Genomic DNA, 20,380 nt, shown 5'->3' with positions numbered 1-20,380 from the left:
TGGTCTTCATAAATTCTCATTTATCTCACATGCATTTGGGACACTTTTTTGACATTTCCAGTTCGAGTTTATTTTTCATATTTCGAGTCAAGACACCGCACTTAGTTTTATCGTGGGGATCAGTATTCCCCAATCACACGTTTTTTGAGTATTTTGTCCAGTTTCATTGTAGTTCCGACCACATCGGGACTTCGAATTACTCATTGGAGCGTCTTAAACCACGTGGGTGCTTCACTCGTTTTTTTGCACGTACCTGTTTGACTTACACTTGTACCTTCTTGGGACACTTCCGGGGTTAACGGCTACAGACCGCTAGTGTCGAGAAGGTTGTTCGCGTTCACTTTTCGGTAAGTCAGCGTTCTTCATACACAAATTCGACCACTTGTTTAATGATTGGTTTTCATTGACGGCAGTTTCTTCTGTTGTTTACAGACAACAAGACCCATTTTGAACGTGCATTGAAAAGATTATACAGCGCCATGCTTTTTATAAGTGATCTTCACTTTTCACACTTCTGGCACATCGTAATGCACGGCATTTACTGACAGCTCATAATCCTCACACCATTTTTGTTTATTGTTGTGTTTAAGACAAACTAACCGAATTCTATGGACGTTTGAGAACTCTCTCCATATGTATTGACAATTTTTAGGTATGTTCTTATATACCTTAACTGTGAGACACGGGTCTAGCATATTCTCTATCACATTATGTGGTGTCTGCACTGCAAACGTTTTCGCTTTCGTACCCACTCTCTTTTTGGCAGCCCGGTTTCATCCACATATTACACAGGAATAAACCAGTACACCGTTTTTTATTTCCGGTTCTTTGATATATTTCACAGACCATCTGGGATATAAGGCCATTTATTGTTTAAACATTTTCATTACATATTTTTGTTTACGAGTAATATTTCAGGATACTGGATGTTCATTATGTTGTGTACATTCTTCCTAACAGTAAAGGTATACCCTGAGGAAGGGCACTATGCCCGAAATGCATTGGGCAAGAATAACATTGTTGTGTTGAACTTATTGATGTGAACACAACATCATGAAAATTTGAAAAAAAGAAAAAAAGACAAGAATCAAACGAAACAAATGAATTCAAAATAAAACTTTATTGAAAGATTGTAACAAAACTGTTCATGAAGTGTTTTTTCAAAACATTATTTACTGAGTGCATTTGGCGACGTTGCTCACGGTCTGATCAACGCATTCAGATTCAACTGAGGACGACCCAGAGATGTTTGCCTTTTTTTGACTTAGAGTTAGCTACATGGGCTCCACGTGTTATTCTCTGTGGGGACTTTAATATTAACGGGGCAGGAGGTTTGGGTTTGGACTCTATCAGGAGATATCAGGGCCGCAAGAAGAGAGTGTGTCGTGCAATCCTAAGTCTGGCAAAGAATAATGCATTAGTGTATGTATGAGCAAAGTTAAAACCTAGCGATTCTGGGACTACCTACTACTCGGCTCCTCATAAGGTCTGTGTCAGATTAGACTATTTCTTTGTCTCAAACTGTTTACTATCAAATTCACAAATTGAAAAATTGTCTCGGATCATTGCTGACCACAACCCTCTGTTTTTTTCCATAGATGCACCACGGAAAGTCAGGCAGGAGCGCTTGTGGACTTTTGAGCATGGTTTGTTAAAGGATGATATTTACGTCTGGCACATGAAAGAGTGGAGTAAAGGCTTCTGGGAAATTAATAGGGGTAGTACTGCCTCAGGAATTGCTTGGGATGCCCTTAAGGTAGGGGTCCGGGGGAGACAATTAGTTTTAGCTTGTTTAAACAGAAGCAGGAGCGGGTAAGGATGGCAGAATTAACCAGGGTGCTTGTAGATGCTGTAGAGGATTTGGCCCTCTGCACAGTCACAGGTGCGCCGCTCGAGCAGGTGCTCATCAAGCTCGCCAGAGCAAAAGCTGAGGCAGAGGTGAGTATATCTAGTAAAGCGGATGCCGCATTTTTAGCAAATAGGGAGCAGTGTTATGAACTCAGCGAACATGTGGGTCATACTTTAGCAGTTCGAGCCTGGCAGAAAGCAGCTATAGGCGAAGTAAAAGAGATCATGGATAGTTCTGGGTTACTCCTTATAGACTCAGAGGGGATTCGCGAAGACTTCAGACAGTTTTATCCAATCATATCTTAGTGGCATCCCCATCCCTACTCTATCTTATGAGAACAAGGAAGTCCTAGATGCACGCTTGGAGGCGGAAGAGATTATGGCTGCCTTGTCAAGCCTGCCGTCTGGTAAAGCAGCAGGGCCAAATCAGATCCTTATTGAATTTTTATAAAGTTTTCTGGTATGTAATCAGGTTGGATCTGATTGCCACGATACAACAGGCTCAGCTAGGGATATCTGTTCCGGGCACCTGGGCAGGAGCAGATACTGTGATTATTTTAAAGAAAGGGAAGCCACCTACAGAACCAGGGTTCTATAGGCCAATAACACTGATGAACTCAGATGCAAAGATCTTTTCTAAAGCATTGGCAGCCAGGTAATCAAGGGTAATAGAAACACTGGTCAGCACAAATCAGCATGGTTTCGTCCCAGGAAGAGGTACCATGCAGCATATCCGTAATGGTATTACTTTATTTGATGCCATGGACGTTCCAGGAGACCCGATGGCAGTTATGTTACATTTGATCGGGTCTCCTGGGAATTTCTTTGGTTAACTTTAAGATGATCTGGCTTCAGAGAGAGCTTTATTAAAGCGGTTTGGCATTATATATAGCTCCTACAGCTCGAGTTTGTGTGAAGGCTGGATACAGGATGCCCCTTCAGATTAAACGAGGTACGAGACATGGCTGCCCGTGTTCACCACTCCTCTTTGCTTTGTATATAGATTCTTTAGTTCGTAAAATGGAGGTGAATGATAGGATCCCTCCTATAGAGACCCAAAGTGGTCAATGTAAGATGCTGGCGTATGCGGATGACGTGGCGGTTATCACCCCGGCACCCGCAGAGGCTATAAGAGAGGTGGAGTTGAAAACCATGCTTTTTGGCCAGGTTTCTGGATATGCCCTGAATAGGTCCAAGACGGAGATAATCAAGAATGAGAAGGCAGAATGTTCGGACCCTCTGGTGGTACAATCTATAGTTTACTTGGGTGTTAATATCTCCATGGACTTGAATAGGTTGGTGGAGACGAATATAGAGACAATAATTAATAAAACTAAGAAGGATTTGGACAGGCTACATAATCTTCTTTTGTCTATAGTAGGGCCTACTAATATTGTCGAAATGATCCTTCTGACAAAGTTTCTCACTTCTTTTCAGGGCAATCCCGCTTAGGTTTGAGGCAAAGTGGTTCACTACATTAGAACAGATGATAAATAGATTCATTTGGGCGCATGGCAAGACCATAAGGGCTCTGCAGTATATGTCGCTCCCTAGGAAAAGAGGAGGGTGGGCCCTACCTGACTAGAAAAATGTACTACTGGGCAGCAGCCCTACAGTAAATGGCTGGGCTGTTAGGGGGAGAAGAGACTGAATCAGAGGATGCTCAAGCTTCTATAGCTATATATGAGTTGGTGCTTGGTGGGGAGGCAGAGAATGCCTTTTTGAAATACACAGACCCCAGCTACTTTAAAAGAACGAAGTTTAAAACGGTGATTGCAGCACACAACATTTGGACAGCATTTGGAAAAAATTAGGTTTGGGGAGGTTTAATGCAATTACCCGGTTATTTGGGAATCACACCCTCCCACGGGAAATATTTGCAGATTCTGTTTTTTCAGAGTGGGGATGGCGGGGGTAACGAAGGTGGGGGACTTGATGGGGGTGGATGGAATGTGCCAATGTTTTGAAATTCAGTCAACGTATGGAGTTGAGTCAAAGAATTTCTTCAAGTATTTACAGGTTAGGAGCTTTCTAGTAACTAAAAAAGGAGGACTGGCCGGGTTTGGGAAGAATGCAATTATGGAAGTGATTCAAGGTAGAGTGGGTTGTACGATCAAAAGATTTTATGCCGTGTTGATTGCGAGTAAAGAAGATGATCTTGGGAAATATGAAACCAAATGGGCTGATAAGCTAGGGATAGGGCAGGAGTGTTTCCTCCTGTTTTAGAGTTAGGTCGAAACACTCTCTGCTCAGCGGCCCTTCAGGCCCAGCACTATAAAACAATTTATAAAACACTTTATTCGCTATATTATACGCCTGCCAGGATTGCGCAATGGGGAGGAACAGCTGGAGTTAACTGCCCTCGCTGTGACAGCTTAGACGCTGATATAGTACATATTTTTGCCACGTGCCCACAATTGCAATCACTTCATTGAGGCATAGACTCATTCTTAATTAGATAATTGGGAGTAGAGACAACTTTAACGCCATCAAGAATTTTGCTTGGGGTAAATGGTGTTGGCGTACAGGCTCGTTCTGGCTACTTTATATTTTTAGCTATGGCAGTGTTCGAATCTGTATTGCCTCGGCATGGCTTGATCGAATCCCCGCCACTGCACGATCTTTCCGGGCAGCATCTGAGGAAGAGGACACTTGAAATGTGTCAGGCTCAAAGGTGAAGCTGTACATTGTTCTCGCAAGCTGCCTCAAGTGCAACTCATGTTGGGCTACCTTGTGTATATGTATATATATATATATATATATATATATATATATATATATATATATATATATATATATATATATATATATATATATATATATATATACATATATATATATATATATATCTTACCTACTGGCGGTCGCCAGTAGGTAGTTATAGTTAGGATCATAGGAAATCCGCAACATTCTATTGGGAATAACTTTGGCACCGGTGGACGAATCTTCGCGAATTTCTCAAAGTTCCCGGCCCGCTCTGCTCCTTCCCTGAAAATGTGGGGGGGATTCATCAAGCGGGGGCCGAGATAAAAGGGGGTCCCAAAACGTGTTTTCTCTATGTTAATTTCCATAGGGCGGTCAAACTCACTTTTAGCCCGAACGGCTGAATGGATTTGCACCAAACTTGGCAAAATTGTAGGGACTGGTAGCCCGATGTGCCTTTGCTATGTCTCAAGATATGTGCTCCAGTGGTTTTTGAGTAATTTAGGTTCAAAAATATATATATATCTTTAGGCGCGCCCCGGTACGCGCACCGGGGAGCGCACCGGCCGCGCTACGCGACTTGCGCACGGAAAGCTGATTGGCTCTCGGGTGTCTGTAAACATTCGAACCAGTCCGGAGCGACTGCCATCTTGTGTCTCGGTAGGATCGAGACACTAGAGGTGGAAAAAACAAAGGGGGAAATGACCATAAGGGGGCAGGGTAGACCCCCCCTGACCACCTAAGTTTGATGTGGGGGCTATAAAAGGGCACCGCGGGGCAAAAAAAAAAATGTTTTCGATTTGCGCGGGGGGAGCGCCCGGTGTGCGCACCGGGGAGCGGACTGTGGATCGTAGCATGGGGAAAACTCAGTTTATTCACTGCGTCACCTCTGCGACCCTTTCTTGCGTCAATACGCCCCTTTTGCATACATTACACCTGACGTAGGTATAATGTGGCGCAGGGGCTTACAAAGTGACGCATCTACCTAGATGCGTCACTTGGTAAATATGACTGAATAAGGTGCATTTTTTACAGCACTGGTGCGTCACAAAAAATGACACACCGGTGGCGTTAAAGTGACGCATGGCCTCAGAAATGAGGTCTTCAGTCTTCTAGTCATGCGTCATATTAAATATATGACTTAATATGTTGCAAGTACTTACAGATACGTCAGTATTTCAGACGTATGTGTAAGCGCAAAAGTAATGCATTGCTGGAGTGTGTCACAAAAATGATGCAACTCCAGCAATGCATCCTTTCACATGGGTCCAGGCCCCATGTGAAAGGGCCTGCATCAGTCTTACGCCTTCTGTGATACAGGCGCAAGATTTGGACGCAACAGCGTCATAAAAGTGACGCAGTGATATCTCATAGATTTCACTGTGTCACCTCTACGACCCTTTTTTTGCATCAATACGTCTCTTTTGCATACATACAGATACGTCAGTATTTCAGACGTATCTGTAAGTGCAAAAGTGATGCATTGCTGGAGTGTGTCACAAAAATGATGCAACTCCAGCAATGCATCTTTTCTTACCCTTCCACACCCCCGTTCCTTTTCAACATTTTCTTTGAATATCCACATTCCCCATGTTCACTCTCCTTCTCCTTACTTTCCTTCCCAACACGCACCTTCTTTCAGTCCCCCTACTTCACTTCCATTCTCCTCTCATACCTTTCTGTTCTTTCTTACTCATTTTCCTTTCCATTATCAATGCACTCCACTTCACTTACTCTTTTTCATTTTTTTAAGAATATAGCTCTTTGATGAGAATTGGAGGTAGTTCTGAAAATAACTTTTTTTTCTTCTTTTTTCTTTTTTTAGAACAGAAACAAAAACAGGGAATGGAAACTGCACAACAGGAGCAAACAAAACAAAAAAAATTAGGGCTGGGAACGGCAGCGATGGTTCTCCAATGCTCAAACCATGAGCAGGACACTTTGCTACCCAAAGGTAAGTAGTTGATCGCAGTATCTGCATTTCAGGACACCTTTGTTGAATGCAGGCTGAATGTTTGGAACCAGCTCCTGCGATCGCCCCCTCACAGAAGTAGTTGCTCCTCCGATGGATGTAGAGGCCCCATCACTGGGAACCTCTTGTGCCAGAGCTCTGACACTTTCCCGGGCAAAGTTATGGGGGTGCTTCCTCTCCACATGGCGAAGCATTGTGGAGTTCCCAAAAGAATACTTTTTTTTGGGTTCACCCCGTGATAGGACTGTATCGCAGATCCTGCACTCCACTTTTGGAGCATTCGCTTTTTTCTGGTCATCTGGTATGGAAAAAAAATTCCAGATGAAATGCTCTTTCACCTTTGGCTGAGGAGGCTCTTCGTCGATTAATTCAGGCTCATCTTCACTGCTGGATGGTCTGGCAGCCATGATTAACTAAGCAAGATCGGAGAGAAAAAAGGCAGGTCTTTCAGTCACAAAAGTGAAAGAAGAAGTGAAGGAAATGGGTGGGGATTTCATTCTTTGTAAAAAAAACTGTTAGCAACCAATGAAAAGTGTTATTTTAAGGTCACATGACTTGACACGCTGACGCTGCGCGCACCGGAGCGCTTCCGGGGGCACATACGCGGCGCGAACGTAGGCGCTTCCGGGGGCGCATACGCGGCACGAACGTAGGCGCTTCCGGGGGCGCTTATGCGGCGCGCCAAAGTGACGTTTTGATAGTTTCACGGAAATGCAAAATTATTTTCATTTTTTTATTCAAAAAAACTGCTTTTATATGTATGGTGCTAAATGTCTTGCGTTATTATTTACTTTTCATTCATATTTTTTTACACGAACGCAAGTAGGGCTCTGGGTGCACTCTCCGGAGAGCTTACAGGTGCGCGGACAGAGTGCCCCAAGAAAAACTAGTAAAAAAAATAAAAAAATAATAATAATAATATTTAAAAAAATAATACTAATTAATACTCACACAAAACAGCATATTAAAAAAAATTGTAGGTTACAAACTCGATATAGAAAGGAATTAGCATTTAAAAAACCTATGAAATTCACTGAAAAATACCATAGGTTTCACACCAGTTACAGTTAGGAATTAGCATTTAAAAAACCTATCAAATTCACTGAAAAAAACATAGGTTTGACACCAGTTATAGTTAGCTGGAAATTTTACTGACATAAAACCATTGAAATTCCCACGTTATAGTTAGTTGGACTCACTATAACTTGCGCGCCTGCAATGCACTGCTGATGACTCTGCCTGCACATCCCATTATCCCCCCTTGTTCAGTGTCAGCAGCGCTCATAAATGTACGTTCCCTACCAAAACACAAATTTGAAATCGCTGATTTCATAGATTCACATAAATTAGACATACTATTTATTACCGAGACATGGGGAGACGAATCCTCAGGCCCAGACTTCAGAGACGCTATGCCTAATAACTATTGTGTAAGTAAGTGGAGAAGTGTGGCTCACTGGTTAGAGCAGGCAGACCCTGAAGCAGAGGTCAGACCCGGGACCAGGGTTCGATTCCCGACGCGGCAGGGTGTTGAGCTCAAATGGCCATGGACTCGATAATTCTTGCTTCGGTGCCTGACCTAATCATGGGTTCACACTATGCAACTCTGGGCATTAAGCTTGCTTAATCTCCACAACGGCCCCCCTGCGGCGGGATGCCTGGCTTTCACCTTGGGGATGCCCTGTAGGGGCTATCTCACAGGGAAAAACCAGGACGGGTTCCCAAGGCAAGCGCGGAGATACCCCTTCGGGGGTCGATTCTGGCGCTATATAAGAAATGCAATAATAATAATAATAATAAGTTAGACAGACCATTAAGAAAAGGCGGAGGAATAGCGATTATCCATAAAGACCACCTTAAACTAACCACAACAGAGACAAATTTCTCTGAGTGCGAGGCTCTCCTTTTTGCTATATGCCTCTCCAGTAAAACAAGTTTTAAAGGCATGTTAATCTACCGCCCCCCAGGTTCCAGATCGAAATTTCTCTCACTCCCAGATAAAATCATTGAGATGTCAATTGGATCCCCACACTTTACCATCTTGGGTGATCTCAATTTTCATCTAGAAACTCTTGATGACCCCGACACTGCAACTATACTCGGTGACCTAGAGGCAGTTGGCCTTCTACAAATTGTTAAACTACCCACCCATTCAGCAGGACATACTTTAGACGGTCTCTTCACTAACAATAGTGAGATCTCTATCACTAAGGTTATCCCTTTAATTTGGACAGATCACTCTGCAATATGCTTCTCCGTTCCCATTAATTCCGGTTCCCCCCCCAGACAAATTCTAGGTCTACGAACTTCAGAGACTGGAAGAACATTAACCTCGACCAGCTCACTCAGATGATACAGGACAGCCCGTTGCCAAATAAACAGGACCCCACAGCAGCTTCGGCCACTTACCTGGAGAATCTGAATGAAGCATGAAACAAGCTAGCACCCACAAAAGCCTCTCACCGGAACAGAAAACTCCCATCAGCCCCTTGGTTCTCTGAATCGCTCAGATTACAGCGCCAATACTGCAGAAACTTAGAAAGGCAGTGGCGCCGCCACTTCAATAACGCTGACAAGATCACATACAAAAACGCCCTTTCTAATTACAAAAAACTCATAACATCTGAAAAAACCACCTATTACACCAACCAAATCAATCAGGCCAAAAACTCATCAGGGAAACTATTCCAGGTGGTAACATATCTGTCTAATCCTCTGCCATCCCGTTCAGAAGGATCCCAGGCCCTCTCAGACGCACTGGCCAAATTTTTTGAAGACAAGGTCAGAGCCATTTTTACTACTTTCTCGCCTGACCCTTCTTTAACCTCTATTGGACAATCCATCGCCGATAATGCCCCAAAACTTGCGGCCTTTGAAAACACCACGGAAGAAATCATCCAGCCCTTGATCGCCTGAACCAGATCTGGCTCACCTTTAGATCCCTGCCCTCCAGTCGTTCTCAATCTCATCCCAGAAGCTATTGCCCCGTCGCTAACCACCATCTGCAACGCAATGTTCACATCCGGCATTTACCCTTCGGTATGGAAGGAAGCCATTATCAAACCTTTACTCAAAAAGCCCAGTCTAGACCCTTCCCTGCCGGCCAGCTACAGGCCCATTGCATGCCTCCCATTCCCGGCCAAGATTTTTGAAAAAATCATGAACCAGCAGTTGTCAACCTATATTCACAACAACAACCTTCTGGACGACACCCAGTTCGGGTTCCGTCAGGGACACGGCACGGAGACTGCGCTCATAAAAGCTGCGGACGAGATACGGTCCACAATGGATAATGGAGGAGCCACAATCCTGATACTTTTAGATCTGTCCGCAGCCTTCGACACGGTCGATCATGCCACTCTGATCGACCGTGTCGCGGCCATAGGAATAAAAGACAAAGCTAAGGAGCTTCTTGCTTCATTTCTGTCCAAGCTCCCACAAACGGTGAAGCTAGGCCAATACACCTCCCAGACCTTCTCCTTGCCTTGCGGTGTACCACAGGGATCCTCGCTAAGCCCGACACTGTTCAATATATACGTGTCCGACTTAGCGAGGGTCATCAAATCCCACGGAATCTCCCTCACTACATACCAGTAACTAAGGTACGAAACCTAGGGGTTATCTTTGATAACAAAATGTCCCTCCAGCAGCATGCAAATTCGGTGGTTTCATCCTCCTTCCACATTTTAAAAAGGATCAAAAAACTCATCCCTTACTTACCATCTTCTGCAGGCAAAACTTTAGTCAGCACACTAGTTTTCTCCAAAACTGACTATTGCAATGCCTTGCTTCTAAACGCACAACAAAAGTTCCTTAACAAATTACAGACAGTACAGAAAGCAGCAGCCAGGACCCTGCTATCCATTCCCAAATTTGCCTCTGTCTCCCCCTACATCCGACAGCTTCACTGGCTGCCGGTGAGGAGCCGCATCAAATTTAAAGCTTTATGCATAGCTTACAAAGCTATCCACAACCACGGCCCACTATTCCTAAGACAAGCCTTCCGCCCGCTCGAACACCCAAGGACACTACGTTCATCCTCGGCTCACCTGCTAAGAGTCCCCCGCACAAGAAGGGCCAACTGGGGAGACAAACGTTTTACTGTTGCCACTGGCCAAATTGTGGAACACACTCCCTCTCCACATCAAATGTGCACCAACCCTGCTCAACTTCAGAAAGAAACTGAAAACTTGGTTGTTCCCAGCCTAACTTCCCCCCTATCGGCCAGAGAGTTCTGCAACAATAGCGCCGAGACACCCTCGGGTATTTGCGCGCTCTAAAAATCGATAAAATAAATAAATAAATAAATAAAATGACGTCACATATTACATCACTCATGACATGGTCAGTGACATCACACATGACATCACTGATGACACCATCCTTGTGACAGAGTGACAGACCTCCTTTTAGTGTAATGTAGCCCTTGAAACACATATTCAAAAATAGAAACTAACATTTTCAAAAAAATGGAGATACCCATACCAGTTACAACAACCAATTCAGTAATTCCACCATCTAAATACACATCTACTCATTCACCAACACTTCTAAATAGTCACTCATACATATACTCACTCATCATATGTAGTGATACACCTATACATCCTGTTACACACTGACAGTCATCCAAAAGTTACTCACACATGCAAATAAAGTATTGAACATCCAATTATTTGCATATACAACTTTACACACACTACCACCTTACTTCTAAGGAAACTTACACATACTTCCTCTCTTAAACAATCACTTATAGAAACACATACTTATTTAAACAGGAACTCTTACAATCTCTCACTCTCACTTATACTCACTTATATACATCAATACTCACATATACTAGATTAAAACATATCTTGTTACTGATAAAGTCACTAGTGAGACAGCCATTCACTCACTAACACACACATATACACACTCATCCACCCATACAGTCCTGCACATATGCTGTATTCAAAACACATACAAACAGTGAGTCAGTCACCAACCCATGCAGCCACTTATACACAAAGTGAAACACTGATACATATATTTCAATATTTAAAAGTTACTCACTAATATATGTATTCACTAAGATACACTTAATAATCCAGTTAACCAATCAATTTTTTTTTAAAACATCCATTAAGACACTTATTTAAACATATATTCTTCAATCGACCTTTACATGTACAAATATAATACATATTTATTTTTCAGAAAGACACACATTCACTGGATGGTGTCATCAGTGATGCCATGAGTGATGTCACTGACCATGTCATGAGTGACGTAATATCAGCAGTGCATTGCAGGCGCGCAAGTTATAGTGAGTCCAACTAACTATAACGTGGGAATTTCAATGGTTTTATGTCAGTAAAATTTCCAGCTAACTATAACTGGTGTCAAACCTATGGTTTTTTCAGTGAATATATATATATATATATATATATATATATATATATATATATATATATATATATATATATATATATATATATATATATATATATATATATATATATATATATATATATATATATATATATATATATTTATATATTACCTACTGGCGGTCGCCAGTAGGTAGTTATAGTTAGGACCTAGCTACCATAGGAAATCCGCAACATTCTATTGGGAATATCTTTGGCCCCGGTTGAGGAATTTGCGTGTAATTTTCCCACATCTTGGCCAGTTCTGCTCTGCTCCTTCTCTGAAAGTTTCAGGTGGATTCGTGAAGTGGGGGCTGAGAAAAAAGGGGGGTCCCAAAACATGTTTTCCCCATGTTAATTTCCATAGGACGGTCTGACAAGTCTACAGCCCGAACCGTTGAACGGAATTACACCAAACTTTGTAAAAAAGTAGGGACGGGTACGGAGATGTGCCTTTGCTATGTTTGGTGAAAATTGCTCAAGTGGTTTTTATGAAAATTAACTTAAAAAACACATATATATCTATAGGCGTGCTCCAAGCGCTCACTGGTATACGTACCGGGGAGCGCACTCGGCGCGCTACAGGAGTGCGCGAGCGGAAAGCTGATTGGCTGTCGGATCTCTGTCAACATTCTAAACAGTCCGGAGAGTGTGCCATCTTGTGTCTCGGTAGAATCAAGACACCTGAGGTGAAAATAAAAAGGGGGAAATGATTAAAAGGGGGAAGGGTAGACAACCCCTGACCCCCTAGGTTTTTTGAGGGGGGCCTAGAAGGACCCTGAAGGGCAAAAAAACTAATATTATTTTTTTAAAATTTTCACGGGGTAAGCGCTGGGTGCGTTTCCATGTACGCTCTCCGGTACGCACACCCTGAGCGTACCACAGGGTGAAACAGAGAAAGAAAATAGATAATTCCGCTCTTTTTGGAGAATTAGAGGTAGATCTAGAACTGTTTTTTCCTTCTTTTTTTATGTTTTTTTATGAACAAAAACAAAAACAGGAAATGCAAAAATGCTCAACAGGAGCAACAAAAAGGGGAAAAATTAGGGCTGGGGAAGGCAGCGCTGTTCTTGCCTCTTGCGTGCAATGAGCTTGATGATCTGCTCACCATAGCAAAGCATTTCATCGCATTGTTTGCACTTTATTGTAATGTCACTAAAAACAGGTTGAATGTTCGGAATCATCTCCAATTCCACTGCACGTCCTCTCCCTGATATTGTGGGTCCTCCTGTAGATGTAGAGGCACCCTCCCTTGGGGGATTACGTGCCAGGTCTCGGACACTCTCCCGGGCATAGTTCTGGGGGTGCCTAGGTTGGACGTGGCGAATCATTGTTGAGTTGCCAAAACTGTACTTCCTTCTAGGGTCTCCTCGGGGAAGCACAGTTTGGCAGATTTTGCATTCAACTTTGGGAGCATTCACCTTTTTTAATCCTTCAGGTATTGAAAAAAACTTCCAAATAAAATGCTCCTTGACCTTGGGCTGAGGAGGCTCTTCATCAATGAATCCATTTGACTCATCGCTGCTGCTGGGTGTTCTGGCAGCCATTCTTTACACAAAATGGTAGGACAGACAAAAACAGGTCTTGCTGTCTCCAAAGTGAAAGAAGAAGTGAAGGAAATGGGTGGGGTTTTCATTAGTTGTAAAAAAAACTGTTAACAACCAATGAAAAGAGTTATATTAAGGTCACATGACTTGACGCGCACCGGAGCGCTTCCGAGGGTGCTTACGCGGCATTAACGTAGGCGCTTCCGGGGGAGCTTACGCGGCACGTACGTAGGCACTTCCGGGGGCGCTTACGCGGGGGCTGACGCGGCGCGTTTAAATGACGTTTTGCTAACATTTCGGAAATACTTTTAAAGTTCTAACATGGGTATTTACAATCAAAAATACTACTTTTATAAGTATGCTACTGAATTATTTAGTTAAATACATACTTTTTTTCCGTACGGAGACATGGCACTTACGCTGCACTCTCCGGTGCGTGCACCCTGAGCACCCCAAGACAATATGATAAAAAAAAGACATTGAAAAAATTATTCTTGTGAAAAAAAATAAAAAAAAATAATAGTTATAAAAAACAGGTAATAAAAAAAATTCAGTTTCAAAATCGTAGGTTACAAACTCGATATACAAAGGAATTAGGTTTTAAAAAACCTTTGAAATTCACTGAAAAAACCATAGGTTTAACACTCGTTATAGTTAGGAATTAGCATTTAAAAAACCTTTGAAATTCACTGAAAAAACCAAAGGTTTAACACCAGTTATAGTTAGCTGGACATTTTACTCATACAAAACCATTGAAATTCCCACGTTATAGTTAGTTGGACTCACTATAACTTGCGCGCCCGCAATCCACTGCTGATGATGTCACATATTACATCATTCATGACATGGTCAGTGACATCACCGATGGCATCACTGATGACATCTCAAATGACATCACTGATGACATCTCAAATGACATAACTAATGACATCACTGATGACATCATTCATGTGATAATACGATGCACCTCCTCACACTCTAATCTAACTTTTGATATATCCAGAGTTAAATACCGACTACCATTCTAGAAACCATTGACACACCAATACCAGTTACTACATACGCACTCACTAATTCCTAAGTGTACACACACATCCACTCATTCACCCATACAATCACTCATGCATACAGTCACTCATCAATACAACACTATCATATGCACTCATACACCTATAGAGATACTCACACACTGCCACTCATCCATGGAGTTACTCGCACACCTAGTCAGTCATGCAAAGAATCAATAACACTCCCATTTCCTTGTCTAAACAGTTATACACACTTAACCTTACTTATTCAAACATATACTAACACATACTTTCTCTCATTTACAATCACTGATACAAGTACACATTGATGTATACAGTCACTTATGCAATCACAGGCTCTCATGTATAGTCATTAATATATGCCAACTCTCACATGCACTGTGTTTTACATATGTACTTACTTGGAGATGTACCACTGAGATATCCATTCACTCACCAACACACCCATGCACACAGTCAACCGCCCATACAGCTGTTTCCACAGGCACTCTTGAACCCATATACCAAGTGAATCAACTGCTCACTCATCTATGCACAGAGTCACACACCTCCCAGCCACCCCCACACACTCACCCTCATATACAAATACTTAGGCCACCAATCAATACCTCATATAGCCACTCATATAGCTACTAATCAACACATGCAGCAGCTTACACAACAACAGACATAATGATGCACATATTCAGACAGTTTAGTCACTAACCTATGCATTCAGTAAGACACATTTAATCACTCACTCATACAGTCAGTCACGCACCTACTAAATTCTTCATTCACACACTCATACATACAATCATTCTTCAATATGTAAAACATATTTTAACTTTACAGAAACACACATTCACTGGATGATGTCATCAGTGATGTCATCAGTGATGTCATATGAGATGTCATCAGTGATGTCATCAGTGATGTCACTGACCATGTCATGAATGATGTAATATGTGACATCATCAGCAGTGGATTGCGGGCGCGCAAGTTATAGTGAGTCCAACTAACTATAACGTGGGAATTTTAATGGTTTTGTATGAGTAAAATGTCCAGCTAACTATAACTGGTGTTAAACCTTTGGTTTTTTCAGTGAATATATATATATATATATATATATATATATATATATATATATATATATATATATATATATATATATATATATATATATATATATATATATATATATCCTACTGGCAGTCACCAGTGGGTAGTTATAGTTAGGGCATATTATGCACAGTAAAAGCGTTTTTTGATTTGCCAATATCTTTGGTGCTGTTTGACGAATCTTCGCAACATTTTCAAAACTAATCGGGCTCTCTGGTCAGCTCCTGTCTTAAAAGTTTGGGGGTGATTCGTTAAGCAGGGGCCAAAAAGGGGGGTCACAAAACACATTTTCCCCATGTTAATTTCCATAGGAAATTTAAACACAGCTGCAGCCCGAACTGCTGAATGTAATTACACCATATTTGGCAAAAAGGTAGGCTTTGGTTCAGAAAGCACTCTTTTTTTTAAATGGTGCAAATCCGTTCAATAGTTCCTGGGGCTTTGTTAAAATTGTGTGGGGGCCTTGTGACCACCCAAGACCTGGGGGCCGATACCTTTACAGGGCTCTAACTAAAACACAGTGTGGGGGCCTGAGCCCCCCACACTGCCACAGGGACCACCGCCTCTCCGGGGCACTAAATATTTTACTGCAAGGGTCTGTTATGGCCCCGGAGTCTAACACCCCATGGGGGTATTACAAATGATGGGAGGGGGGCTGCGTGGCGCCCCCTCCAGGAGCCCTTGATGGCCCTGGAGACTGCCACACCCCAGGGCCAGCTCCTGCAATCTCACAGGCTACCCACCCCGGGACATTGCTATCACGCCCTGTCATAACAAATAATGCTTTGGTTTTTGGACGCGAGAGCAGGAAGCCTGCTCTCGCTTCCAAAAACCAAAGCATATTGCTTTTGCACAAGGGGAGCTGCATGTTAAATCGCTCACCAGGAACCTCCAGTAAGTGCCACACAGCGGGATCCCTGAGAGGTGGTCCGAGTCCATGCCCCTTTTTACACCATTCTGCAAACGAGCAACTTGGTGCACTGCTGGTTGGGTGATGAGGTCCTCTTCTGTCCTGAAGCGCGTTTGCAGAGTGGTGTAAAAAGGGGGCATGGCCTCAGGTCACCTCTCTGCAATCCAGCAGTGTGGCGCTTACTGGAGGTACCTGGTGGGTTTGGTGGCCCCCAGGGACCCATAGCAGTCAAGGAGACTTAATCCCCCAACTTAGAATGAGCCAGGGGGGCATGTTTGCAGAGTGATAGAAAAATGGGGCGTGGCCTGTGTGCACCTCTCAGGAATCCCACTGTGTGGGGGTTACTGGAGGTAAGAGGTAGGGTACTTGGCCCCTAAAGGACCACAGCATCAAAGGGGACTTCAATCCCCTTCCAAGAGCATGCCAGGGAGCACTTCTGCAGAGTGATGGGCAAAGGGGGCATGGCCTGTTATGAGAACTTAGCAATCCTGCGGTGTGGTACTTACTAGAGGTAATAGGATGGGGAGTTGGCCCCCAAGGATGTCCTTGGGGACCAAGTACCTCTATTGTTACCTTCAGTAAGTCCCATACAGTAGGATTTCCAAGATGCTTTTGGTGGTCATGCCCCCTTTCACCACCACTCTGCAAACGTGCCTCCTGGCAAACTAGGGGATGGGGATGAAGTTCACTCCTGATGGACTTGGAGGCCAAGAAACCCTTCTGGTACCTCCTGTAAATCCTACACAGCAGAATTCCGGAGTGCAGGTCAAAGGCCCAGCACTCTTTCTACATCACTCTACAAATGTGACTACTAGTTAAAGAAGTGTTTGCAATGGAATAGGTTTCACATTTGTGAGAGTTTGAGTTATTGACGTTGTAAATGTAAATGTTTTTTTTGGAATGTTTTTTGGAGTGGAGTGGATGTACGTTGTGTGTAATGGAATTATGTGGTATGTTGTGCAGAAAAATTATGTGGTTAGAAAGTATGTGGTTGTTAGAAACGGGATCCCCGGCTGGCCAAGGCTCGCGCCAAAGTCAGTCTGAGATCACCATTCCCAAGTCGGGGCAAGGGAGCTACACCCCTGCTCACCCTCTAGGTAACGTGACGCGAGCAGCAAGGCTAATCTCGGAGGCGATGTGTAAAGAGTTTGCTCGCGCACCCAGCAACAACACCCAAGGCCCACCACAAAGGAAACTCCACACAAGGTTATATAAAAAATAGCCTTTGTATTATAGCAAAACACATTAGATAAAAACACACACTTTACTACGTGCCAATAGGCACGAGCAGAATTTACAGGGGATTATGTACAGGACAGGGCCACATGGACCACTATCAGGGGTATGCACTTTTTAGAATTAGCACTTGTTGTAAATAGCACTTTGTAGGAATGATAATACTTGAAGGTATAACACTTATCACATAGAACCTATAATAACTGTAGCATCAAAATAGTATATGCAGCACACAACCATTAATTACTGGTAAAGGTAAGTACCTCCTACGCCACCCTAACCACCTTAGGAAAATCACGCAGGGAACTAGGACCCTACTTAGCAGGACCTGTGGAAGGAAAAATAATCACCTTAGCCTCAAACACATAGCAAAGGGAAAGAAGCAAAACACATGAAGCATAAAAACATTCAGAGGTGTAAGTAATAACAACTGCGCAGAAATCACATTAGCAAGTAAATCATAAATTGCTCAAGGTGCACATGGCACAACACTAGAACTGTCCCTCAGGCCAACTGGCCTTGCAAGGGCTAAAATGCCCTTAGTCCAAAATGTCAGGGCAGGCTGCGCAGGCAGCCAAGAACACAAACCTAAACGGGGCAACTGCCCACTAAGTGCTGGGCAGCTGTAAAGCAATGATGGGCCAACGTTGGAGCCTTGTGGGCTCAAGAACAATGATGAGGGGGCCAAACACAGCGTGGGAGCCTCGGGGCTCTGACCGACTAACTGATGCCCCCCAAGAGCCTTGCTGGGCTCTAAAACAAATATGGCACCTCAAGCCTCTCTCAGGGGTCTAAAACAAAGGGGCTGGGAGCTTTGGGGCTCTGGAATTAAGAATGCCCCCAGAGCCTCGCTGGCCTCAAAACACAAGGCAATGCCCTTGTCGAGGGAGTCCCTTGTGGACTTGAGAAATAACTATGGTGCCTGAGCCTGGCCGGCTCTAAGTAAACAAAAAGGCCCCGTGGCCCTTGTGGGCTTTAAATAAAGAGATGTCCCGTGAGCCTCTTGTGGCTCGTAGCAACCGCGGCCTGGGCTGGGGTAAAGTCCCTCTCAGGGGACGGGTACGCAAAGATATGCCCCCGGGGCCCTGGGGGGCCAAACAAGAATGGCCTTAGGTCATTAGAGTCCCTCTCAGGGGGCTCAGAATCAAGGGAGTCCCCACGGGCCTCTCAGCCCCCACCGGCCTCGCACTGGAGGGGAGGGGCGGGCACCGGCAATGTGCCCCGACGTCCCCCCTCTCCTTCGAAACACTCACCGTGTATCGTCTTGGTGCTTTGCGGCGGATCTTCACTCTTGGGCGGCGGGGCTCTCCTCCTGACAACGGAGACCTGCCTGCACCCTCCGTCGCCTCTCTGCTCGCCGCCCGGTTGCGGGGCGGAACCTCCGGTCGGGCCGCGCTATGATTGGCCGGCCTGCCAACCACTTCAGGGTCACCGCAGACAGAGCGGCGGCCCGGCGGTGGACACAGCAGCAAATGCCGGGTAGGCACCGGCTTTCCTTGTAAATAAATAGGTCGAGGTGGGCACTCGTAATCAAATAACGAACACAGCCAAAGAGGGGCAATGAGCGGCAATTAAATAATCGGTTCAAATGCCGGGTGGGCACCGGCGAAGCACCAGGGACGCGCTCTCAAGCGCTAAGGACAAAACAATGCGCTCCCAAGCGCTAGAAGGAAAATGCAAGCGCTTCCAGGTGCTGGGGTCCCAAAAGTCCAGGGACCAGCACAAAAGTTCTTTATGCAAGTAGGGGGGCAAGGCTGGGCCCAGAGCCAGCTCACTGGGCCTCCAGGCAGGGAGGCAGTCCAAGTGGCGGTCCTCTTGGCGCCCAGCCACAGCAGCACCCCCCCTCTAGATAGGATCAAGAAGAGAACAAATTGTAAGGGGACACAGCCCCTTCTTATACTGTAAAATCTTTTGTCTTTGCTCAGGGTGAGGGGAAAAACCAGTCGCAGCTGGTTTGTGAGCACTCTTGATGTGCTCAGCCCCTCACTCTATTCACTGGCAAGGCTAGGGTCATTAGACACACCACAGGGGGCTAAGCCAGCATTGTGTGGGGAAAGCCCAGCCTTATTCTGGACCCAGGTGCACTCCTCCCCAGCCGTCAGCATGCTAATCTCCACACTCAACACCGGGCAGACCCATCCAGACTCCTGGAGCCAGGCTCACCAGCCAGCTCCAGCCAATCACGTGCCAGCACACTCATTGCACATGCACACCCATGTCTAGAAGTGGCACTTCCACACTAGACACATACATGCCGCATACATCATTGCGCAGCATTCAATCACACGAGTCCGCACATACCAAACTCGAGCCTGCACACCTCACGCATCAGGAACTACCAGGGACACAGACATTCCCCATGCATTCCTATGGAAGAGCAGGCCTGTCTCGCCACATGCACTCAGAGTGTGCATGCACTTTCCACTGGGACACTGTGAAAGTGCGCAGAAACCAAAAATCACTAACACAGATCACATATTAAAAGCAAAAAGATTAGGGGTGAACCTGCCAGAAGGGCCAAGTCCAACAGTGGTATTTAGTGTAGAGGAATTATGTAGAGTGGGATTATGTGTTATGAGAGTAATTATGTGGTATGGCAG

Source organism: Lissotriton vulgaris, chromosome 8 (genome assembly GCF_964263255.1).
Source record: "Lissotriton vulgaris chromosome 8, aLisVul1.2, whole genome shotgun sequence".
Taxonomy (NCBI): domain Eukaryota; kingdom Metazoa; phylum Chordata; class Amphibia; order Caudata; family Salamandridae; genus Lissotriton; species Lissotriton vulgaris.
This window is presented reverse-complemented; position numbering follows the sequence as displayed.